This window comes from Podarcis raffonei, chromosome 3 (genome assembly GCF_027172205.1).
Source record: "Podarcis raffonei isolate rPodRaf1 chromosome 3, rPodRaf1.pri, whole genome shotgun sequence".
NCBI lineage: Eukaryota > Metazoa > Chordata > Lepidosauria > Squamata > Lacertidae > Podarcis > Podarcis raffonei.
In genome coordinates this window covers 82,304,109-82,329,497 of record NC_070604.1, presented here as the reverse complement: position 1 = coordinate 82,329,497, position 25,389 = coordinate 82,304,109, and the positions used below count along the sequence as shown (strand labels likewise).

Here is a 25,389-nt window from a genome sequence, read left to right as displayed (position 1 = left end):
GAGGCGGTCCTGTAGGTACGAGGGTCCTAGGCCGTATAGGGCTTTAAAGGTTAAAACCAGCACCTTAAACCTGATCCTGTACTCCACCGGGAGCCAGTGCAGCTGATATAGCACTGGATGAATGTGGTCTCGCAGCGAAGACCCCATAAGGAGTCTCGCCGCGGCATTCTGCACCCGCTGGAGTTTCTGGGTCAGTCTCAAGGGCAGCCCCACGTAGAGCGAGTTACAATAATCCAGTCTGGAGGTGACCGTCGCATGGATCACAGTGGCTAGGTCAGGGCGAGAGAGATAAGGGGCCAACTGCTTAGCTTGGCGGAGATGAAAAAATGCCGCCTTTGTTATAGCTGTAATCTGCGCCTCCATAGAGAGGGAGGTATCGAAGATTACACCCAAACTCTTAACGGACGGTGCTGGCACTAACTGCACCCCCGCAAGAGATGGGAGTTGCCCCCTCAATCCCATATCGTCCCGTCCCAGCCAGAGGACCTCTGTCTTCGAAGGATTTAACTTCAACCGGCTCCCACGTAACCATCCAGCCACAGCCTCCAGGCATCTGGTCAGTGTGTCTGGGGCCGAGTCAGGGTGGCCATCCATCAACAGATAGAGTTGGGTGTCATCGGCATACTGATGGCAACCCAGCCCAAAACTCCGAACAAGCTGGGCGAGGGGGCGCATAAAGATGTTAAAAAGCATCGGGGAGAGAATCGCACCCTGAGGCACTCCACACACCAAGGAGTGGCGCGATGACAATTCCCCCCCAAGCGCCACCCTCTGTCCCCGACCAGAGAGAAACGAGCGCAGCCATTGGAGGACTGTGCCCTGGATCCCCACGTCGGCAAGGCGGTGGTCTAGGAGTTCGTGATCGACCATGTCGAAGGCTGCTGACAGGTCTAGAAGAATCAGCAGCCCTGACCCGCCTCGATCCAGCTGCCTGCGGAGATCATCTGTTAGGGCGACCAGAGCCGTCTCGGTCCCATGACCAGCGCGGAAGCCGGACTGGAATGGATCGAGAGCCGATGTTTCATCCAGAATGCATCTGAACATTAGTTATTTTAAAGACACTTCACTTCAGTGATTTGTGTTTCATTCTTGCTGTTGCCCCCATCCAAGGCCAGGTAGTTTCTGGCCCAGTATCTGTTTTCTTGCATCAGAAATATCTTGCATAAAAGGTTGCAGGAGTGGAGAGAGCTTAATTCTGAAGCTGCTTAGAATGCAGCCATACTGGAGAACCATTGGTGCATCTGCAAGGACATATTTGAAAGACAGTTTTGAATATAGACATGGATGGTGCTAGGCAGGTTTTAATAAAGTTTGAATGAATTTTCTCTGTAGATGGCTGTTAATTAAATTTTGAAGGTTCCCTGAACGATTGCTTAAGCCCAGCCTACTTTAATTTACCTACCTCTGCTACTTCGGAAAATTCCCAAATCCTTTTCATGCCAGTTTTGATATTCTTACATTTAAGATAGAGAAGATCTGTGATGGACGTGTGTCTCAAGGGTTTTCCTCGTACAGAATGTAAATAGTAAATTCTGTGCAATCTAGGTAATTTGAGATAATTTTGTAAAATATTTTTGTTCAATGCAGGGCAGATTATTAGAGGACATAAGCACTCTGTGCTGCATCACAGAGATCTCAGATCTCAGATGTGTGCCAAGAAAACTTTGGTCAGTCAGCCAACCCTGAATCCTTCATAGATTGTTAGTTGTTTACTTTATTATTATTCTGGACTTATTTTCAGAGAATGGCACTTGCAGCATTTTCTGTCTCTAGTGATGAACTATGACTTGGCCTGTCTTGGGTACTATGCACCTTGACTTGAGCGTGGGTGTGCGATGCTATTGTTTTCTGCTTTGCTGTGGGCAGCAAAAAGTCTTGACATAGCCCTGAATATGACAATTTTGTGGAACAAGCAGGCCAGGAGAAGAATATGAGAGAGTTTTGTGATGTTTCTTACTTAGCTGAATACCCAATACCCAAACCCATCCAAGTGGGAATGTTGGGCACTCCAACTTCATACAGCCTGACCCTTGCTTTTTCTTCATTTTCACACAACTACAGGAGGAGGTGGGTAGCTTTGAGTCCTTGATGCACTTGAAAGGACCATATGATGTACCTCAGTAAGCAAGTTTGGCACCGAGGCCACCAGTTGTTGAGCCATGGGTTGTGGCTTGGTGAGACAAGACTTTGAAGGTGGCGCAGAGTTCAATGAAGATGTTGACCCAGTGTGTGGCAGCGGTGACAAGGGTGGATTCCATGTTATGACTAATCAGGAAATGGGTTGAAATGCAGTTATCATAAGGCCATTATACAAATCCATGGTGAGACTACATTTTGAATACCATGTGTAATTCTGATCACCTGACCTCAAAAAGGATATTGTAGTTCAGGAAAAGCTTTGGAAAAGGGCAACCAAAATGAAACAATTTTGGTATGAAGAAAGGTTTCAACATTTGGGGATTTTTAGTTTAGAAGAAAGGCAAGTAAGAAGGAACACAAGTGATGTGTGTAAGACAGGAGCAATTTGCCCAGAACCAAAGCAATAGCTTCCTATCAACAGTGTTGTTGTTGCCATGGCAGGGCAAATCAGATAATTCCCCCCAGATTGCTGCACAGTCCTGGCTTTGTTACCACCCCACCCCATATTGCCCCAGAGCTACAATTCCAGACTCTCTTAACTCCCTTAACAACACACATTTCCCAGGATACTTTGGGGAAAGCCATGGCTGATTAAAGTGGCATAATACTGATTTTAAATGTAAGGTGCAGAAGAGGCCTTTGTTTGTGATATGTGGGATTTCATTTCTTTCTGTGGCATAACTGTAGGCTGCCAAAAGACAGCCAAAAACACTTCATTCAGGAGAGAGGGCTTAAGGACAAAGTGACATAATAAAGGCATGCAGTTTTTACACCAACTTAAAACCTACCCTCTCAAGCTTTACTGCTTGCTTAATTTACTGCTTATTAGCAGTCTTTAAAATGTGCTAAGCATCACATTAGCATATAGTATGAGGAGCTGTGTTTTCAAGAACAGGGAGAAAGCAGTGTCAGGTATCAAACCTGCCAGCTGCCAGATCAACACAACATTTTTTGTTTCTTGGCCTAGTGTGTTGCGTGTCGAGGTCCCCAAGCCACCCCCCAAATAACTCACAACGCACACTTAATTTTTGTTTAAGGTTTTTGGCATAATTTTGGCCACAACTTTATTTAAATACAAAACCGTGAGTGGTTGTTTAGGCATTGGTTAAGACTATCTGTCCCCCCACCTGGGGACAGAACTGACTTCCGGGCACCACCGAAAGACAGTGCGGGGGAAAGCAAGTCGGGGAGAAATGGAGCTGAGTCACAGACCCTCAATTCTCATCCGCATGCTCCCCGAAGGCTTGCCGGCCCTAGTCCCATTCCAGGGATTGGACGAAAAGATGGCAAGCCCCAGGATTCCTTTAACGGAATTCCCTTTCCGCAGCAACCATGGAGGGGCAGGCCCAGCCTATCTTAACCCCTCCTCCACCAATTTATAACCAATGCCTAACCGCAAGCTTACAAGTTGTGATGATTTGCTACGCAGTAGGCAAAAACCAAATGGCCCAGCCAATCAGCCAGATGGACAAAATTCCTACCAGGCCCCTGTCCCAACGGCAGACGACCCCATGACAGGCATAGCAAGGTCAATGCAACAACCCCTTACTCAAGGGTGGGTGGGCGGGGGATCCGTTGCACGCAGCAAAGAGAAAGCTCCAGGCTGCACGCAGAGTATTTAAACATTTTACCCCTCCCACCAAAATTGCAACATAACTTTTACCCCAGCAACCCAGTGAACCAATCCCTGCCCCAGGCCATCTTTAGAGACCCTGCCTGGCAACAGAGGGGTGGCTCAGCAGACCCCACCGCAACACGTGCTTTCCATGAAGAAGAAAACGCTTTAAAAGCTTTGTTCCTTAATTGGCCATGCAGAGAAACAGAGGATCTATGTATGTCTTGAAAAGGTCCATATAACTAAATGGGCACCTTCAGGCCCTGAAAAACTTTCATGCAGGAATGCTTTTAATTAGTGTACTTAAAAAAATTGTTCTTACTCATGATAGCTTGAAATTCCTGCCTGCTAAATCAGAGTTTTAATGAATTATAAATGTTATTGCTCTCCCCAAAATGAAACGTTAAAAAAGCACAAACCCAGTAGTATAAGAGAGTCCAGGGTAGAACCTTTTAAATAGTCCTGAAATATTCCACACAAATGCATTGCTTACCATTATGCCAGAAGTCATGCTGTTTTGTTTTTTTGTTATCACACAGAATGACTTTTAATCTCAAGTCAAACTGCTTTTACACATGATGTTTTTGTATGTTGCCTATGTACCAGAACAACTTTACTGTTGTTTTCATGCTGCTGTGGCTATTGTGCATTTGTGGGTTGATATGGGTTTTAACAAAGGCTAGTCAAATCGTTTAAAAGACCTTTCTTAGCCACGAATGGGCTTTGCAAATTATAACTAAGCAGAGTTCAAACATTTTCAAAGGTGGGTTGAAAACATTTAGTCTCCCTTGTCCCACCCTCTTGGGACACTTTCAGGTCAATTGTGTGTTTAAACCTAAGCAATGTCGCCTCTGCTGGGAACCTTTGTTCTGCTGCACTATAATGCTGTATTGAACCTGGAATATAAAGATTAATGTGTTTTACAATAGTCAAACAAGATTAATGCTAATTGATGACTTCTGATGAATTCGGTACCAAATTACACACCTACTTTTTACTCTTAGCACTTATAGATGTTGGTCCAAGTCTAAGCAATGCAGCAAATTCGTCCCCTTCTGTCCTCCCCTAAAAACTTTCTTTTGTGCAATCCAAATGCAAAATGTATTGGGAGGAATAATAGAATTGTAGAGTTGGAAGGGACTCTGAGGGTCATCTAGTCCAACCCCCTGCAATGCAGGAATCTCAACTAAAGCATCCATGACAGATAGCCATCCAACCTCTGCTTAAAAATCTCCAAGGAAGGAGAGTCCACTACCTTCCAAGGGAGTCCACTCCACTGTCAAACAGCTCTTACTGTCTAAATGTTGAATAAGGTAATGCTTTCAGTATTACTTTATAAATGCACATGGTATGTGTTGCAAAATGTTTACCTCTTTTGTACAGCAGTGACACCGATCCTTCTACAAACCCTTCCTCTTTTTTCATATTTGGGCTGCAAGAGTAGAAATAAACCCAGCAAAGGGAAAATGGTATAGGGGAAAGGAATTATAGAGTAGAAGTAATTAAACAATCTATGGCAGGCTTCCTCAACCTCGGCCCTCCAGATGTCTTTGGCCTACAACTCCCATGATCCCTAGCTAGCAGGACCAGTGGTCAGGGATGATGGGAATTGTAGTCTCAAATCATCTGGAGGGCCAGGGTTGAGGAAGCCTGATCTATGGCCTTTTAAATTGGGGGGGGGGGATGATAATTATTTTTGTTTGTTACCATGTTATGTATTTTTGTATTTTTATATTGTAAACCATCCTGTGACCCTCAGATGAAGGACGGTATATAAATTTAATTAAGAAGAAGAAGAAATGGGTAGAGAAAGAATTTGTCACTTCTTGTCACCATAAGTCTCTAATTGAAATTGCCCTCCACCATGTTGCAGCTATGTTGCTGCTGCTGCACCATGAGTGTGGGGGAAGGCCGCTCCCTCCTCAGGCTATTTCCATCTGGCCTAGGGGGTGGGGCCCAGACTCACCTTCGCCACGGCTTTAAGAGGCCTCATTGAGGCATTGGGACATTGCTGCTGCTGCACCGTGAGTGTGGGGGAAGGCCGCTCCCTCCTTAGGCTATTTCCATCTGGCCTAGGGGGCGGGGCCCAGACTCACCTTCGCCACGGCTTTAAGAGGCCTCATTGAGGCATTGGGACATTGCTGCTGCTGCACCGTGAGTGTGGGGGAAGGCCGCTCCCTCCTCAGGCTAATCCCATCTGGCCTAGGGGCGGGGCCCAGACTCACCTCTGTGACAGCTTTAAGGACACTGGTGCTGCTGCAGCAAATGTTAAAGATGTTTTTATATATTTTAAGATGTTTTAAAGGTGTTTTTATTGTTTATTTTGTTGTACCACCGTGAATGGTGGTTTTTATCTATGTATTTTTGTTTTGTTCCGTTTTGTTTTGGTTTGGGGTTGGATATTAAGTGGGGTGGGATTGGTTTTGTTTGGGTATAATTGCTTTTGGTTGTTTTGTTTTTTTATTCTGTAAATGGAGGCAAGTATGAGGCTTGGGATTGCTACCGTGGAGGGGCGAGGGAGGTATGGCGGTGGGGGCAGATGTTATAGGCGAAGGGGATCGAGATACAGATATGCTCGTACCCCTTCCAATCTGCGCCCCATCCCGAGGGACGAGGGTAGGCTGAGCAAGGATTACTCACCTCCGTCACTGGTGTTGTGCAATGCCAGGTCTATAGGCAACAAAACCGCCACCCTGCGAGATTTCTTTACCTCGCAGGGGGTCGATCTGGCTTGTGTGACGGAGACCTGGGTGCGCGAAGGGGAAACTGTTACCTTACGAGAGATGGCGCCCCCGGGTTTCTCCGTCCTCCACCAGTCACGGACTGTGGGCTGGGGGGGAGGGGTGGCATTATTAATCCGGGAAGATTGTTCTTTCAGGGCTCTACCATCGCCACTGATCCCCGGCATTGAATGTGTTGGCCTAGTGTGGGGCTCTGAGGTGAGCTTGGCTGTCTGGCTGGTGTACCGGCCACCTAGCGCACCAGCAGCCACCCTGTCAGGCCTGCTGGAGGCGGTGGCTGGCTGGGCCTTGGAGTTCCCTAACCTATTGGTATTGGGGGACTTCAACATCCATGCTGATGCCACTCCCTCCTCACAGGCTCTGGACCTGGTGTCTTCCATGGCAACACTAGGGCTCTCCCAGTTTGTTTCGGGCCCCACACATCAAGCAGGCCACACGCTGGATTTGATCTTTGGTGCCGGTATAGATGTGATCATGTCTCCTTTGATGAAAGTGCCATGGTCTGATCACTACGCTCTGAAAGCCAGGATTGACTTTCCACCCCCACCCTGCTTAGGTGGCGAGCCGATTTGGGCTCGCCCGCAGAGGCTGATGGACCCTGATAGATTCCGTCAGGCCTTGCGGGACCTTGCTCCCCCTGGCGACTCATTGACTGAGCTTGTTGAGGGCTGGAATACCCAGCTCCTGGCAGCCATCGATGAGATCGCACCTAAGCGCCCTCTGCGACCCCACAGAAACCGGGCTCCCTGGTTTACCGAGGAGCTTCGGAAAATGAAGCGGGATCTCAGACGGCTAGAGCGAGTATGGCGCGGTGCTCGTGACGGAGCCTCAAGAACATCTTATAGGGTTTTTATGAAAACCTATGAGATGGCAGTGAAGGCCGCTAAGAAGTCTTACTTCTCGGCCTCCATTGCATCCGCTAGCTCTCGCCCGGCGCAATTATTTAGTATAATTAGGTCTTTAACGTCCCTTGAAGGACAGCCAAATTTAAATAACAATCTGACACACAGCTGTGAGGCATTTGTGAGCTTTTTTGCGGAGAAGGTCCTGTTGCTCCGCCATGACCTTCCTGCCAATTTGGACACAATAAATGAACTGGAGGCCCCTCGACTGTCCTCGGGTCCAGTATTGGACCACTTTGACCGGATATCTCCAGCCGATGTGGACAGACTCCTCCAAGCTGGAAAGCCCACCACCTGTCCTCTTGACCCGTGCCCGTCATGGCTGATTAGAGCGTGTCCAGATGAGGTGCGGGCCCCCCTGGGGGATATCATCAATTTGTCCCTTGGCACCGGGATATTCCCAGGGGAACTGAAGGAGGCAGTGGTGCGTCCGCTCTTAAAGAAAACATCATTAGATCCCTTAGATCTGTCCAATTACCGCCCGGTTTCGAATCTCCCATTCCTGGATAAGGTGATTGAGAGAGCGGTTGCTGAACAGCTTGGTAGGTTTCTGGATGAAACATCGGCTCTCGATCCATTCCAGTCCGGCTTCCGCGCTGGTCATGGGACCGAGACGGCTCTGGTCGCCCTAACAGATGATCTCCGCAGGCAGCTGGATCGAGGCGGGTCAGGGCTGCTGATTCTTCTAGACCTGTCAGCAGCCTTCGACATGGTCGATCACGAACTCCTAGACCACCGCCTTGCCGACGTGGGGATCCAGGGCACAGTCCTCCAATGGCTGCGCTCGTTTCTCTCTGGTCGGGGACAGAGGGTGGCGCTTGGGGGGGAATTGTCATCGCGCCACTCCTTGGTGTGTGGAGTGCCTCAGGGTGCGATTCTCTCCCCGATGCTTTTTAACATCTTTATGCGCCCCCTCGCCCAGCTTGTTCGGAGTTTTGGGCTGGGTTGCCATCAGTATGCCGATGACACCCAACTCTATCTGTTGATGGATGGCCATCCTGACTCGGCCCCAGACACACTGACCAGATGCCTGGAGGCTGTGGCTGGATGGTTACGTGGGAGCCGGTTGAAGTTAAATCCTTCGAAGACAGAGGTCCTCTGGCTGGGACGGGACGATAGGGGATTGAGGGGGCAACTCCCATCCCTTGCGGGGGTGCAGTTAGTGCCAGCACCGTCCGTTAAGAGTTTGGGTGTAATCTTCGATACCTCCCTCTCTATGGAGGCGCAGATTACAGCTATAACAAAGGCGGCATTTTTTCATCTCCGCCAAGCTAAGCAGTTGGCCCCTTATCTCTCTCGCCCTGACCTAGCCACTGTGATCCATGCGACGGTCACCTCCAGACTGGATTATTGTAACTCGCTCTACGTGGGGCTGCCCTTGAGACTGACCCAGAAACTCCAGCGGGTGCAGAATGCCGCGGCGAGACTCCTTATGGGGTCTTCGCTGCGAGACCACATTCATCCGGTGCTATACCAGCTGCACTGGCTCCCGGTGGAGTACAGGATCAGGTTTAAGGTGCTGGTTTTAACCTTTAAAGCCCTATACGGCCTAGGACCCTCGTACCTACGGGACCGCCTCTCCTGGTATGCCCCACAAAGAAACCTACGGTCTGCAAATAAAAACATCCTGAAGGTCCCAGGCCTCAGAGAGGTTAGGCTGGCCTCAACTAGAGCCAGGGCCTTCTCGGCTGCGGCTCCAATCTGGTGGAACGCTCTGTCACAAGAGACTAGGGCCCTGCGGGACTTGACATCTTTCCGCAGGGCCTGCAAGACAGAGTTGTTCCACCAGGCCTTTGGTCAGGGCGCAGCCTGACTCCCTCCTCTGGCAACCTGCACAGAGTTTTGCTTAATGGTTGCCATTAACTTGATTTTAATTAATTTTTATAATGAAATATTTTTAGAATGCTGGTTTATTTGATTGTTTGATTATTTGATTGTTGTTAGCCGCCCTGAGCCCGGCTTCGGCTGGGGAGGGCGGGATATAAATAAAATTTATTATTATTATTATTATTATGTGGTATGACCCACATTCTACTATTTGGGTCTGCAGCTTTAACATGTTCAGGCCAGAGAATAGTTGAATCACACCCTGTTTTTATAAGCAGCTGTTTCTATGTTTAAACCCTGAAATCATGTTAGCCCTTGATCTTTTCTCTAGATAAAACATGACAAGCCATTTCACCAGTTTCTCATAAATCGTGCAATACATTAAACTTTTGAATCTTCACTCTTTCCCTCTGTGCGTTCTGAATTATTTGGATCTAATAGGATGCAAAGAGAAATTGGATTTTTAAATTTTATTTAACTTTTGTTCAACTGCTTTCTTTTGGTCCGTTTCAGTAGGCTTAATGTTCAGGTGGATAGTGTCATGGGCCAGGAGTCAGCTTCACCTGCTGACCAGCAACCTGAAGGAGCAGAAGGTGAAGTGACTCCACCTGCTCCTGATCAGCCTTCTTGCTCCTGACGAGAACCAGCTGGCTCCAGCTTTCTTAAGCAGGGTTTCCAGCCTCAGTCAGTTGCTGGAAACAGCATTCATTGTTCCTGGCCAGACCTTGCTGCTTCTTACGTGAACTGAGATATTCTTGTCCTTAGGACCGGACTGAACCTAGTATTCAGACTCTGCCTCCAGGCAAGTACCCCCCTGAGACTCGGCTGGTTGGCTGGCTTCTCCCTGCCATGGCTGGTAGCATAGGGCTATGACAGGGCCTATTTTATCGGGTTATTTTTCTTTCTGAGCAGTCCAGATAGTTTTACAATTGCTTTTATACTTCCAAGAACTTGTGATGCATGTTAGTTTTGTGTTGTGTGTATTCTTTCTGTCCTTTTGGTGCATTTTGGTATGAAAATAAGAATTTATGGGAGACCTGCCGTGTAGAACTACATTGTACTCTGGTACAGATAGCATGTAACAGCAAGTGGGAATATAATATTGTCTACCTTGAACAATGAGTTACATGCCCTAAAGTGTTGTTTTTTTATTGCCACTTTGAGACAATTAAGTGGGACTATCTGCCAAGCAAATCTGCTTTAGATGATGTAGAAGGGAAGCTGATTAAAGCATCACTTCTCTCTACCTCACTGATGTATTCCACTTTCCCTTGATTGTATATACTGTTAAATTGCAACAACCACAAGCGCTTCTATGTAAAGCATTGTATTAGAAATTAAAGGAAAACAAGGGCGATACGAGTCTCACAGACTTGGCACCCTTCCCTCTCCCATGTTACACATGCACCTTGAAATGCCATTACCTGCTGTAGCTGAGCGCAAGGCAATTTGTTATGTGGAACAGCTAATTTTTCATTGCATTTCCACTGGGGTGTAGTGCAAAACAATCCAATGCCGCTCCAACAATAGTGTGGCCACTTGCATTAAGATCAGATAAGCTATCAGTTTCCATCGCCCATCATCTTTAAGGCCAGTAAGGTCTGTGACTACAGATTATTCAGCCCCTACCACCTTCTTCATTCTTAGTGATGGAAAACTTGAGTACAATCCACTTCTACATGTTATGGTATGTCTTTTATCCCTGATGTCTGCATAAAGCAAATATTGGCTCTGGCAGGGACTGCTCCATTGTGCAGTGATGAAGAAAAAAACTGGGTCTGGTTGCATTTACAGCACTTACAGCAAAAGCAAGCAGATCCATCTTTTTGGAATGCTTCCCCAGTGCTGGTCCTTTTTGGAGGTTGAAGGGGATTGGTGTAGTGTGGGCTTTCCAAGAAAGCCCTGCCCATCAGCAGACAGAACCAGTGATGGAAAATGGCCTCATGGGCCAAATGTGACTCCTTGGTAGGCCCACATTTGCCTGCGCGCTGGAGGTTCCTCACCTCTGCTAAAGAGCAGTGTTGTAGAAAGTATCTGCTGCGTTTGCTGAGAACACAGTATTACTATCTAGCATCCTTGCAAATCCAACTTGGGATCACAAAATTAAACTACATTTCCCCCTATTTACATAATTTGTTGTTGTTTAGTCATATTCGACTCTTCGTGACCCCATGAACCAGAGCACGCCAGGCACTCCTGTCTTCCACTGCCTCCCACAGTTTGGTCAAACTCATGTTAGTAGCTTTGAGAACATCTCGTCCTCTGTTGTCCCCTTCTCCTTGTGCCCTCAATGTTTCCCAACATCAGGGTCTTTTCCAGGGAGTCTTCTCTTCTCATGAGGTGGCCAAAGTATTGGAGCCTCAGCTTCAGGATCTGTCCTTCCACTCAGGGCTGAATTCCTTAAGAATGGGTAGGTTTGATCATCTTGCAGTCCATGGGACTCTCAAGAGACTCCTCCAGCAACATAATTACATATTTATTTAGGCTTATAATCCATCATAACTTGATGGTTGGACATCTCCATGTCTGTCATCAATATGCACTCCATTGACCATCTTAAACCAGAAGAGTTAGGGCATACAAACATATATCTCTGTCATACTGCTTCTTGAATTTCTGTGCAAAGTGGGAATGGAAGTGCTTTTGTAGGATTAGACTCTTTGCCACTCTTGGGATCCTGAGAAAATGTAGCACACTATTGAGTTGGTCCTGGGGCTAAGGCCAAGTAACAAAACTTTCTCTCATCTTCTCAGAAAAGCCTGTCTTGGGTTATCTCAAGGTAAAGAAAGACAATAATTTACCCCAGGCATGCCAGCAATTAGTTGCATGGTTGCTGTGTTTATGCTGCATGAACCTACCTAGTGCTTGTAAGCCACACGAAACCTGTACACAACCCTCTCTTCCCTCTCTATCCATGTGGTGTACATGGCTCTCCCCCTGCTCATCATTTAAGCCCCACAACACCCTATGAGGTTGGTTAGGCTGAGAGGCAGCGATTGGCCCCCAAGGTCACCCAGTGAGCTTAGTGGCCAAGTGGTAATTTGAACTCTGGTCTCCTAGGTCCTGCTCCAACACTCTAACCACTGCACTACACTGGCTCCCTGTAAGAATGTCTGCATGTTCTCTTCTGTTTACATTGTCCCTTTGGTCTGTGGGTGGAAGGAGTCTGACCCATGCACCAGAGTTGCAGCTTCTCCCTGCAGCCACTTCTGTATTGAAGGGGTGGAGAAGATCCTGCACTGAACTGGAGACACCTGTCCCTTTTGCCAGGAGTGGTAGTTGCAGCGGATGCATGAGGCAGGTTGCACGGCTTTGGTCTGCTTGCCTTGGGTCAAAAGCCACTTTAGCTGTTAGCTAAAATGGAGGCTAGGATCAGACTTGCTTTTAAACTTGCTTTCCTTCCCGCTGCCTCCCCCTGCCCACCATTAGACATACTGTTTCTGCAGGGCAAGGGAGAATAAGAAAGGGAAAAATAGCTGTACAATCTTATTTTCTCCCTGAGGTAGGCAGATACAAATCTGTATACACACAGGAAAACAGATTGGTCGCTTTTATACTCCGACAGTATAGTGATGAATGCCATGCATATAAACAAAATAGGGAAAAAAACCCAAGAGATTTATTAAGAAGATGCCAATTCTATGCAATTACTTTTGTGGCCATATTTTAAGGTGTAAGCTTTTGAGCTGAAGTTTCTATTATGGCAAAAACAGTACACCTTTTGTTTAGCATTTAGCCCCCCCCCAAATGTTTATCCATAAAGGGGGAGAAATAATTTAATCCATCTAATTGTGTTTTTGCCTCCTTCATTCATACATACCTCCTAGTGTAGCTGTTGTGCTAATTGATAATTCCACTTTAATGAATCCTCAGGTACTGAAACAGAATTGGAAGTGGGAGTCTTCTGTACATGTTAAACTTGCAAGTAAAAAAAAAAAATGAGATTGGCTTCCAGCGAATTATTTATATAGTAAGCTGTGCAGATGGCATGTGTAAGAAAATCACTCTTCCTTCCTGAAGAAGCACTTGATAAATCATGAGGTTTCCTTTATACTTATTCTCTCTCCATGCCTAGGTAATCAGAAAGTTATGCAAATGGGGAGCACTCCAATCATGCCAAACACCTGGCAAAACATAATCAGTACTCATAACCGATTACCTTAATATCCCTTTTGTGCATCTTTTACAATATGTAAAAACATTTAAAAGTTTTTCCACAATGTATTTTATTGTTGTTTTAATACTATAAACAAAAGAAATAGGCCACAATCCAAATCAGATATGCATGTGCACATGTGAGGAACATGTGAAGAGCCAACACTTTATCTGAAATCTTTTGCAGCAGTAATTCCCGTGGCGGAAGAGTCAAGCCTGATTTTAGATTTTAGAGGCTTGCCTTTTTAATCAGCTTCTGCTAGTAATACTGCAGCAGAACCCTTAAAGAATACTGTAGGTGTGTACAGATATAGGTTCTCATGCCCACCTGATAAATTTGGCCTGTGAGACCGACCCTGATAAGGATCTGGGCCATGAAGCCAACAGCTTCTTCACCCCTGTGTTAGAACAAGGTCCTGTATGTTTGGGATATGCAACAAGCCCCCCAAGTTTCATAACATGTGACTTCTTTAGCCCAGGATGAGTATTCACTTGGCATAATTTGCAGTTACAGCTGTTGGCCATGATGGCTCTATGCCACCTGGATCAGAGGCTACGTGCTTCTGCACCCCACTTGCCAGAGGAACCACAGAAGGAAAGGGCTGGTGCCCTCATTTCTTTCTTGTGGGCTTCTCACAGGCATCTGCTTGGTAACCATGGTAGGGAAATAAATAGGCTTTTAGTCTAATCTAGCAAGGCTGCACTTATGCCCTTAGGAAGCAGGAGTTATTTTATTATTATTATTATTATTATTTATTTGTATCCTGCTCTCCCCAGCCGAGGCTGGGTTCAGAGCGTCTAACATCATAAAAACAATACAAAACATAACTTTAACATAAGCAACCAACATCACAAAAGTAACATTCAACAATCGTAAGCATAGTATAAAATCAACATAAAAAAGTTAAACAGAAATCCACTCAACAGTTACAAAAAATAAATTAGCAAATGTGTATCTCTCCTTTTTCAGTTCCAGAAGTGGAAATGCTCGAGGTGATTTACGTAACTAAAAACCAATTAAACAATTTAAAAATGACACTCTGTGAGCTGCAGAATAATACACAAACAGCAGGATTTTTAGAATCAAAAGAAGACAGCAATAGGACAGCTAATAATCAAATGGAAAATTTCTAGTGAGCAATAAAATCCTGTTGGAAAAGAAAAATCTTATGATGTTGAGGGAGCGACATCAAAGAAAGAGCCAAATGAACACCTTGAGGCATGGAGCTCCACTTTCTGGGTGCCACAGTGGGAAAGTCCATATTGTGCAAAGAGGCCCTTTCCCAGTATAGCTGATGTAGCTTCTGTCCTTGAGCAATAAGGAAATCGGGTCAGGAGTCTCAAGCTTTTGGGTGAAGGCTTGACTGTTCTTTTGCTTTTGACATTTCCTTTCTCACTGCTACACTAGCCTTCTGACAAGAGCTCTCTTTCTTGTAAGGGACACCAATTCTACCCCAACTCAGAGCCAACACTAGACAAACAGCATTGAAACCATTTAAGCCCCATTTGGGTGTGTGAACCTCACACAATGAGAATTGCATAAGAAGAAGAGGAGGTCTGTGTTCATTGGTCTCTCTCCCACTGCCATGTCCTCACCAGCCAGCTCTACACATTTGGGAAGGTCTGAAGCAGGGAGCCTGTTCTCCATAGGTAGGATCCCTGTGTACAATTGGAGAATTGACTATGCAAAGTTCCCATTTGTGTGGGGTGCCTGCATGCTGCATCAAGCATGCGCTTCAGATCTTGCCCCCAGCACATGGTGGGGACACCGCCAAATGACCAGGACATGGCAGAGGGGGCAAAGCTAGCAAGTGAGGCCTTGTTGCTGCCATCATTCAAGTCTACTCTTGTGAGGTTGCAGCGCCTGTATTGAGCTACAGACTTTGGGTTAATAAGAGTATTTGAAGATGTGATTTCCAGAAGTGAAGCATATAAACCCGAGTTCTCTTATTTATTTTTTTAGCTGCTTCAGAGAGATGCTGTTGTAGTTCACTTGGAAACATTGTTATTGTCTTTATGTTCCACATTTGTATCTGGTCTGTTAAATTGAGAGCAAACAAGCACACTCAGTGAGGTTCAGGGTTGAGAGAGGATTTGAACTTAATCCTAGTCTGACCGCACCCTTAACCACAATACCTCACTTGCTGACTAGTTACATTGTATGTCCCCCCCATCATTTTTATTTGTCTGTGCAAGGAGAAAAGTATATTACGATGAAGCAGGAGGTTAGGAGTTCATATTGACTTCCATTTTGCTTAGTAGTCTTCAGCCTTATGTTTAATACATAATAGTGTCTACTGTCTCCAATACTTCTTGTGTACAGTATGCTGCATTATTCTGCTTTAGGTTATTTCTGTTGCTCTGTATCTTGTAAATCAGATATTTGAAGTTCAATGTGACTCATTGGGAGGGGGGACATTTATTGCCTTGGCAGGATGCATGTAACATTCAGTAATGAGGAAAATCTTAATAAAATATAAAAAACCTGTACAGGTACATAGCAGTATATACAATCCAGTAACTGACACATTCTTAAAAGCTAAAGGGGTAGTTGGGGAGGGGAGACTTCTCTCTGTATACAGTGCATGCTCTTTAAAGGGAGCAACCACTGCTTTTCTAGGTCATTATAATTCACACTGCGTCTGGCACTACTGGAAAACTAATGAAAACTCTGGGAGTACAAGGCTTTATTTTACAGTTGAGAATTCTCAGTAGTTACAATATGATGTTGTGCCTAATACTCCTGGTGTAGCCTCCCAACCCCCCACCCCAAACACAGATTTTTATTTTTAGCCCAGTCATCCATTTCATTCATTAACCCTATAACCACTGAGAGGTAGGGGTGTCTTTGTGTGTGTGTTTAGCACTGTAACCGAGCTTGTAAAGGAGATAGTGTTGCTACATTAAAAATAACTAGGGGGAAATGCCCTAGCATTTGTAAGGAGGGCTCATATATGCATTGTTAGCACAGAAATAAAAATATGGAAAACTGGTGTTTTAAAGGGAAGCTGCAATAAAATGAAAGTGCTGGGGGTGGCGAGCGGGTTGGGAAATGGAGGAGGAAGGGAGAATCGCTTTTAGCATACCAGAGAGAGTGATCTGATGCAATGCAACTGTTGCCATAGTAAAATTATATTGTATTGAATAAATGCAAGCTGCACCACCGAGACAAATTAAGCCAAGGTAATAAACTGTTTTAGCATAATTCCTGTCATCTTCCCCTTCTCTTTATGTAGAAACATTCATCTTTGGAAAGAGTACAATTAAAAGCTAAGCTTTGGCATATAGAATGCCAATTACAGATCATTTGTGTTGCCAAATATATGATAAGAATATCTTTGGTTAAATGGGTCAGATTTTTAAAAAAGCAGTATTGTGGCACCCCTCGATGGAAATAACTGTCACAGCACTCACCTGATTGTCTAAGGCAATGACTCCTATGTTGGCATGCAGTTAAACCATGCTGTGAGTATCCTCATTATTTAGACTATATATGATCAAGAATGATACCATTTTCAGCAAAGAGAAATGTAAGTCATAAACCCCAGCTACTCACCCCAGGAGGGGTGGGAGGAATGAAGGATTTCTTAAAGAGATGACAGGGATGCTATAATGAGATCATGCCATTACTTGGTCTTGGGACTCAACCTTATGACGTGCTACTGTATTGCAATTTTCAGTAGCTTCTGCAGCTGACACTCGGAGCTGATTTACAGCTTCAGAAAAAAGGCACATGATGCAGCAGCCCTGGGACTGTACCCATTTAGAAAGCAGACTGGGATCCTGTATACAGACAGCTAGCATGCCAGGGGAAGTGTAGGTTAGTGCTCTTCTTCTGAGAGTCTATCTTTCCACAGACACAACATTTTTGCTGACAGGTCCAGTCAATCCTACCATTCCTTGCTTGCATTCTGAAGTCATACACTCCCAAGAGGAAGGCTCTTTTATGTCTGCATGACATGGGCATGTAAATTAGTCCTTGGGGGTATCTCCTTTATCTGACCTCAGTTATCATAACGGCACCCAGGAGTTAATTGCAATGCACCCACTGTAAATGTGGGAACCAATTAACATGTAGAATGTTGTTTATTAGCATTTTAAAATTGGTGAGATTCTAATCTGGAAGTCTCTAGGTGAAGGCCTTACAGAGGCAAAAGCTAGAGAAGAGAGTGCATCAGCAGAGGTAAAATAACTTTGAAAATACTTGAGGAAGCATCAAACAGAATATATCCTATTGAAGAAGACAGAAGGGAAGTGGGCATTATTGTTAATACTGAATGGGGCCGGTTCACTGTAGATAGGGACGATTCACACCCCGGCCAGCACCTCTTTAATCTTCTACCCTCAGGCAGGAGATATAGAAGTATAATCAGTCGTACCAACAGGCTAAAAAACAGTTTCTGTCCATGGACTGTTAGGCTGCTGAACAGAAAATAATATAGTGCAACTGACTTTCGGGGTTGGTGTGTTGTGTGACAAGCACACAGAGTGCAATGAGATTGAGTGTTCGGGGGCGACGGAGGCTCGGTTAATTTCATTGCACACAGGTTGTACATTGACAATAAAGTTATTATTATTATTATCATAGTTCAATGGGGAGAAGCTGTTTTGACTCCTTAAAATTTAAGCTTCGTTGAGCGTTCCTTGTTTGAGCATCTTGGAGGCTTATTAGGCTTCATATTGTAAGGATAATGGGAATTTCAGAAGTATGAGCTACACAAGAGATAATATAGCTTATTTTCCAACTTTTAAATATATTAGAATTCTACCGCCCTCACTGTGGCCAGTCACATCCATTGCTTACCTTGGCCCCACTCAGGTTATCAGATGTTATCTCCTGGGCACGTGAGGGTGAGATGAGAGTCTGGGGTGGAATCTAGGTAAAGGTCAAGGGACTCCTGACCATTAGGTCCAGTCGTAGATGACTCTGGGGTTGCGACACTCATCTCGCTTTATTGGCCGAGGGAGCCGGTGTACAGCTTCTGGGTCATGTGGCCAGCATGACTAAGCCACTTCTGGCGAACCAGAGCAGCGCATGGAAATGCCGTTTACCTTACCGCCAGAGCGGTACCTATTTATCTACTTGCACTTTGACGTGCTTTTTTGCTAGGTTCGCAGGAGCAGGGACCGAGCAACAGGCGCTCACCCCGTTGCAGGGATTCGAACCGCTGACCTTCTGATCAGCAAGCCCTAGGCTCTGTGGTTTAGACCACAGCGCCACCCGTGTCCCGGGTGGAATCTACACACACATAAAAAAATGCTGTGAAAATGCTTTTTCAATTTTTTTTGAAAAATACATTGAATTTTGCATAGCTCACTGTTGCCATCTAACGTCACACTTGTATATTGCACTTTACAACACATTTAAATCATTTTATTTGCAACTGTATAGCTGAGTCCTCAATGTACTCAGCACATCTTCTAATTGTTCAGAGCAGGAAGAAAGGCCTGACCTGCAAGCTTTTATAGGAGTTGAAATCCACATCTTATTTTCACTGGCCTATTGTTACACAGAGGCTTCTGTGACTGGTCTTTCTATTTTCTTTGCAAAATACAATATAATACAATTCCAAGGGGGAATCCAGACTGACTTTTTTTTTTGATGGCATGTCTTCTGTTCCAACATGGGAGATGTCCTCATTAAAACATGCTAATAATAAGTATCTTCTGAAATTGTGTAGCAGGATAAAAGTGCAACTTTATTCACTCATGTTACTGACTTGCACTTCAGCTGAGCAACTTCTGTATTTATAGCATTGCCCAAAATGCCAATTAACTTTTACACAACCGTTCATGAACAATGGCTAAATAAAATTGACTGGATAGTATTGACCAACAAGCAGTTATCATGATGACTATTGACTGGGGGTGTTGGACTACGATTAAATAATTTCTTTATGATAACCCGTGAGCAGAACTTGGAAAATCAGACTTGAGTACAGCCATGGCCATCTGTTATTTACCTTATTATTTTGCTACTGCACGGTTCGATTTTGCCACTTCTAGTCTATTCAGATATATTATAGGTAGCTGTTGCATGCGTCCTTCCAACTTCACTAGATCTCACAGGATCTGGCAAACAAAATTCATACTTGGTGGTGGTGGAGCTTTCCTTTCAGGGATGTTACTCCATGCTGAATCTCAGCCAAAGATCAGGGTCCTAAACATTTTAGAGCAAATCAAGGGCGAAATTCACTCAGGAGCCTGTATGGGTGTTAGAGCTGAATCAGAGGGAGCAGTCATTCTCGTCCACCCTGTGGTTGCCATTCAGACTGAAAGGAATTGGAGTACAAAGCAATTCTAGTAGGCAGGGTGACATTTAGGTGGGGGAAAGAAAAGGCCTGCCAGATAGGAGAGGTTTCCAGACTTTTATACCCTAAACCACCTGCCAAAAATGAGCAAGGAAAATATTAAGAGAAATGGTGTATTGGGAGACGTTTTCATGAGAGGTGAAGTTGAGAACTAGAGCAGAGAGCCTTTTCAGTGCCTGTGCACAGCCTCATGAATTTCCTCCCTGAAGGAGTATTGGTTTGCTCCTTCGTGCAATGGCCTTCTGTAGGAAGGTTAAAATCTTCCTCCTTAGGAAGGTGTTTGGGGCAGAAGTGATTGTTTCTTCTTCTTCTTCTTCTTCTTCTTCTTCTTCTTCTTCTTCTTCGCTACAAGCATGTCTGATTTTGAGGAGTGCTGGGTTGGCTGAATGCTTTACAGACCCTTAAATCTCAAGTACAAATCCTGAATAAGAACCAGTAGGAAATAAAGTAGCTGTTTCTCACTAGGCCTAGAGTTACTGGCACATTATTATTATTATTATTTATTAAATGCAGCAGGCACCTTAGATTTGTATTATGTGATGTCACAGCAAATAAGAAAGGTGTTTTTAGATTTTTGCCTAAAAAGAATGCTGGATGTTCCCAAGTATACACTTTCAGCAATGTGGACTTGAGTTTAACTTGCAACACCTACAAAAAAATATGTGGAAAGGGGAAAAGGAGAAGGAGGGTGTCAGAGAGGTTTATCTTCTGTACAGACAATAATCTGGTGCACCATTTCTAAATTATCTACACTGGGAGATGCTGAATAATGAGAAAAAGCAGATCTCCAACATGAAAACTCTGGACAATACAGATAAATCATGAGATACCTGAATCACAGCTCACATTCACTGATGCAAAAGGCAGCTGTTCTAAAGATAACTGGCTGGTGTGCTGGGGGAGGCGGGGGGGGGGAGAGATGCACCAGAAATGTAAGAATTCTCAGGAGTCCCATATGAAGGTGAGATGATGGATTTAGCTTCTCTTATAAAATAGCGTTGTGCCATCAGTATTAAATCTTAATGCTAACAGAAGTTTTCATCTGTGGTATGTGAGTGAGACCAAATTCTTAGGAGGAAATTGAAGTTGAATGCCAAGTTGTGGAAACGCTATTCTCATAACTCATTCCGACAAAACAGAGTGGAAATGAAGGCTATTCATATCTTAAGCCTTTAAAAATATTGAATGGGTTTCTGATGAAACCTGTGAAAATCGAGCCATTGATGTAAAGAGACCTATGGTTTTTAGCTGTGAAAAAAGAAAACAAAATGTCCTTTGCAGCATAGTATCTTTATTGAAAATAAGTTCCTGCCTGCCCCTCTGCAATTGGTTGGTTTGGCAGCTGTGTAGTTCATTTAGAGGAATTTACCTGAAGCTGAAGTAAAGCTGTAATATCCTGTCTGACAGTATATGGATAGGGCACATTCATGGTAAACCCCAGAAATATTATAATTAGGACCATTATCATATCCATCAGACAGAAGGATTTAAGGCACCATAAACATAAAGCCTAGGGCTTGCCGATCAGAAGGTCGGCGGTTCGAATCCCCGTGACGGGGTGTGTTCCTGTTGCTCGGTCCCAGCTCCTGCCAACCTAGCAGTTCGAAAGCACGTCAAAGTGCAAGTAGATAAATAGGTACCTTTCTGGCAGGGAAAGTAAATGGTGTTTCCATGCGCTGCTCTGGTTTGCCAGACGCGGCTTAGTCATGCTGGCCACATGACCCGGAAGCTGTACGCCTGCTCCCTCGGCCAGTAAAGCGAGATGAGCGCTGCAACCCCAGAGTCATCCGCAACTGGACCCAACGGTCAGGGGTCCCTTTACCTTTAAACATAAAACACCCCCCCCCAAATTGTGGCACATTGGGCTGGAAGTGTGCTATTTATTTATTTAAAAAATAGAACTGTTCAGTTCTGCAAAAAGGTGGCCTGTTTTACTTGTCATTTGATGTGAAAATGTCTCCACACTGGCAATTTTCCAAAGTGTATTGTACTGGAGATCTATAGCAGGAGTCCTATTGCTCTTCCAGTTGCATTATTACATGTTTGGCAGTGACAAACATGAATCTAATTACCATAAGTTCTTTGCTGCTGCGTTCTACCCCCACCCCAAGTCAGTGAAAGTAGCTTTAATTTTGGTGATTTAACAATTGTTTTAACTTGTTATGATGTTGATCTGCTTGAGTGCCTCATCCTTCAATGCCACTGACCAAAAATTCTCCCAACAGTCTGGGGATATTGTCCCTTGCATGTGTGTTACTCTAACTGGCAGGGGCTACCTTACTTCCTGCCTCACTGACAGCGAACTGGCACTGACATCGACACTGATTTGGGGCAAAATATAACTGGTTCTGGGTGAGATCTTCACAGAAATCATTGTCGGTGGTTGGGCACCCAAGGGCTGCACTATGGACCTATGTTCAACCACGGTTTAATGTGAACATTCAGATTCCCGCACCACTTCTCTCTTGCCACTAGCCACACTGGACTGAGCATTAAACTACATTGGTACCTCGGGTTACAGATGCTTCAGGTTACAGACTCTGCTAACCCAGAAATAGTACTTTGGGTTAAGAACTTTGCTTCAGGTTGAGAACAGAAATTGTGCGGCGGCGGCGGCAGCAGCAGGAGGCCCCATTAGCTAAAGTGGTACCTCAGGTTAAGAACAGTTTCAGATTAAGAACGGACCTCCAGAACAAATTAAGTTCTTAACTTGAGGTACCACTGTACGAGCCTTGCTTTGTTTTGTCCTTTGTACCCAGATTTGTGGCTTGCAGGAGCAGCCCGTCCCGTTTTACAACCTGAGGTGAAATGGGAATGTGCCACTACTGACCCCCTCCCCCACTTCTGCCGCCACTGGAATGCCCCCCCCCCTTGCGAGAGTTGAGGCATCTTACAAGGCATTGCCATTCCTCTTCCCTGCCCTAGGTGTGAGGAAGATGAGCAGAAATGCCCTGCGCTGGAATGCCTCCCTCTTGCTGGTGAGAGGGGGACATTAAGGTGGAAGTGATGGGGTGGGCGGGACACCACCTATTGCGCCTTTGCTTCCTGAGGCGGGTGCTTCACCCCACCCCATCAGTGGGCCGGCTCTGGTGGTTTGTTCCCCTCCAAACAAACCACGAGCAGTAGGTAGCATTTGTTGTTGGTTTGCCTTTTGTGATTTGTTTAGGAGAAATGAACCCCAAGGCCAGGTTCAGACAACATGGCAAACCAAGGCTTGTGGTTTGTTGTTCCTGGCATGGCCAGGAGAAGGAGAGAACTGGGGGACTTTCAAGCACTGTGGCCCATTGTTAAACAATAGTCAAATTAGGTCTTTAGTCTTCTGCATATCAGGATTTCTGGATGAGGATTTGTGTGTGTTTTCTGGTTTCCACACTTTTATTTGATGCTACAAATAGATATATTCACTCTGAAGCGGTGCACATTTTTTCCTACGTGAAAGCTGAGCTCCTTTGTTTTAATGACAGGTTGGCCTTGAGAGGAAAGCAAAATCCAATCGCAAGTCCTGCAGCTGCATCTGGAATTTGACAGCTCTAGGAGGTCTTTTTAATTTGTTCTAGGTTGTTCCTTCCTTACCAAAGCAAGCCGAACATAGAAACGATAAGCTTTCTGTAATAATAGAAACCTTTGCAACTGTAAGAATATCGTTAAGCGCTTCTCAAAAATAGTAAGCAATTTTAGAGATGGAGCTATATGAGTTTGGTCTCCTTGGATGAGAGAGTGGTAGAAACTTCAGGTGTTTTGTAATACTGGCCTTATTTTTAATACACAAGGAGAGTGCAAGTGGAACAAAGAGGCGCTTTTCTAAGCCACAAGATCCATTACCCTACACCTACATCAGATACCGGGAGAAAGAGAGATGCCCTTCACTTACAAAGTGTCTTCAACAAGCTCTTTGCTCTGCTTCAGTCACTGTTTCATCCAACCTGCAAAATTCAGTTTTTCCTCTCACCATTTTATATTTGCCCTTTTCAGATGTTGCACCTGCCTTTGAAACCATTTCAGGAAGGCTCACTTGGCATCATTTGATTTCAGTTTGGCAGTCAGTGGAGATCTTTTTGTTTGTCCAGACTTTTTAGGTTCTCTATTTTTTATCTGTTTTGATTTTTTTAAAGCCTGTCTTCCTGTTCATCAAACAGATATACCTTTCTGATTTTCAACATTTTCAGGTAAGTTGCTCTGAGAGCCTTTGAAGAGTAGAATATGAGTAGACTGGATAAGTGACTATTGTTTTATACATATACAGTGGTACCTCGGGTTAAGTACTTAATTCGTTCCAGAAGTCCGCTCTTAACCTGAAACTGTTCTTAACCTGAAGCACCACTTTAGCTAATGGGGCCTCCTGCCACTGCGCCGGCGGAGCATGATTTCTGTACTTATCCTGAAGCAAAGTTCTTAACCCGAGGTACTATTTATGGGTTAGCGGAGTCTGTAACCTGAAGCGTATGTAACCTGAGGTACCACTGTATAATCTTGCTGAAGCTCATGGTTCTGGACTGTTATCTGTTTGAGCTGAGCTTTCCTCAACATCATATGGCTGTTGCCCAGTAGTTTTGCATAGTGAACTTAAAAATGAACCAACATAAACTAGGAATTTGAAACCTGATCAAATTCTGTAGAACAGCTCAAAGGCAAAGTTCTTCTGGATGTAGCACATTTCTAGATCATGCCATACGAGTTTGCATTTAAAAGAAATGCTGGTTATATAAAATAGCCAGTCACCTTCTGGATATTTTAGCACGGCTATCAGGAGTGTGAGACCTTTTGTTTCAGTTTGCAGCTAGTTCAAAGGAGGACAAGGAGACATTTCTATAGTTTGATCTCTCCACCAACTAAATGGGTTTATTAACTCCATTCCTCTTCTCCGATAACAGATCTCTGCAGCTGTCACAAAGGATATTTTCATTTTGCCACACTGAAAAATCAGAGCTACTTTTTTGAAGTAAGATCTCCTACAGAGGCGTATGATGATAATTAGCTCATTGAAATGATATTCTAAAAATAAAATAATCTAGCACTCAGATCATATTGGTACAACTAAGGTTTTCAATAATAACTGGGTGATTAAAACACATCAGTATGTTTATTAATGTTGTCTCCTTTAGATAAAGTCCTTAATTGGTTGCTCTCAGACTTCCTATGAACTGGAAGTATTAATACTGACTCCAGGTTTTACTTGCCTTTCTGCACAACTTTGATATTTATGCTTGTCAGAGTAGTTCTTTTTAAAGAGGAGAGGACTTTTGAGAGGATCTTGAGACGACTGTAGCCAGAAATAGTCTCTTCAGCCCAATATATGGCGGTGGTGATGGTGAACCCAGTTTGTATATTTTCCTGGGAATAACAGTTGGGAAACAGAATTGTGAAGTTTGAGAAGCTCACTAATGTGCTGCTATTGTTAGAGTGCTAGAAATGGGCATGGGAAAACTGACTTCAAGTTTTCACTTGGCCATGAAGCTCACTGGGTGACCTTTTTATGGTGATTGTTAACTAAATACATTTAATGAGCTCCAATAACCTTCTGGTGCTTCCCTCACTTCAAGAAGTGAAGTTACAGGGAATCGTGCAGAGGGCCTTCTCAGTAGTGGCACCCACCCTGTGCAATGTCCTCCCATCAGATGTCAAGGAGATAAATAACTCTACAACTTTTAGAAGACATCTGAAGGCAGCTCTGAGTAGAAAAGTTTTTAATGTTTGATGTT

The 25,389-nt window shown here is 44.6% G+C and overlaps 1 protein-coding gene across 9 annotated transcripts in view; it reads left to right on the top strand.

Moving 5' to 3' along the window:
• Positions 1-25,389, top strand: part of SMYD3 (SET and MYND domain containing 3) — a 349,559-nt gene that overhangs the window by 91,617 nt on the left and 232,553 nt on the right. The window lies entirely within an intron of this gene.